Source organism: Hevea brasiliensis, chromosome 5 (assembly GCF_030052815.1).
Source record: "Hevea brasiliensis isolate MT/VB/25A 57/8 chromosome 5, ASM3005281v1, whole genome shotgun sequence".
Taxonomy (NCBI): Eukaryota; Viridiplantae; Streptophyta; class Magnoliopsida; order Malpighiales; family Euphorbiaceae; genus Hevea; species Hevea brasiliensis.
Genome location: NC_079497.1, coordinates 14473106 through 14473992, shown reverse-complemented (window position 1 = coordinate 14473992; position 887 = coordinate 14473106). Strand labels below are relative to the sequence as shown.

Sequence of the window (887 nt, the reverse complement as noted above, 5' to 3'; positions counted from 1 at the left end):
ATATTTAATAATAAAAAGATATATTATACTATTCATTATTGTATTAATTTAAATATTATTTATATTTTTTTTATAAAAGATATAAAATTTAATATATTTATTTTTTACAAGGCGTCATCATTTTTTGCAATAATCTAATATATTTTCTGTAATAAAAAATAAAATATTACTTTACATAAAATTTATAAAAAAAAAAAAAAAAAAAAGATGCATGAATTTTAAATTTATTTTAACTAAAATTACCACATATTTTTATACGTGCAAAAGCGTCAACCCACTTGCCTTGACATTTTCTCTTTAGATTGGCTATAAATCATCCAAAACCCCGATCGCTTGCATACTAACTTGCTTATTGGAAATAGAAGAAACATAGGTATGTCTTCCAAGTCTTCTCCGCTTTTGCTGCTGCTTCTACTCACAATTTCTTTAGTCCAGAAACCCAGAATCACAGAAGCAAGAACGCTTTCTTTCCAAGCTAAGCAAAGCGGTACAACACCCCTCTCTCTCTCTCTCTCTCTCTTACTTAATTAATCTTGTGAATATTAATTCTGCAGAACATTCTAAGATTTTTGCAACTCTGGGAGTAGTTTGCAAGTGCTGTGATGGCGACCAGGGTGAATGCACAGCAACATGGAAGAAGGGATCTTGCCACAAGCTCCAGTGCCTTCCTTGGAAGATAGCCTAAAGATTGTTTCCTTTAATTTTGTTTTTTCTGGTGCCTGAAGATGCCGATATTCAATAATTTAACCCTAAACTAATTGAAATCGACTATATATATATATATATAGTTTTTTTCATCGCTCAATTTTGTTGGACACCACGACGGCATCCAAAGATTGTAACATATCCATATTCAATGAAGTAATGAATTTTGAGCTTGTTAGATA

At 30.4% G+C, this 887-nt stretch overlaps 1 long non-coding RNA gene across 1 annotated transcript; it reads left to right on the top strand.

Moving 5' to 3' along the window:
• The first annotated feature begins 283 nt into the window (after nt 1–283).
• On the top strand, nt 284–887 carry LOC110640721 (uncharacterized). The gene is made up of 2 exons (XR_002492179.2): nt 284–487; nt 555–887. It is a non-coding gene; the product is annotated as an uncharacterized LOC110640721 (long non-coding RNA).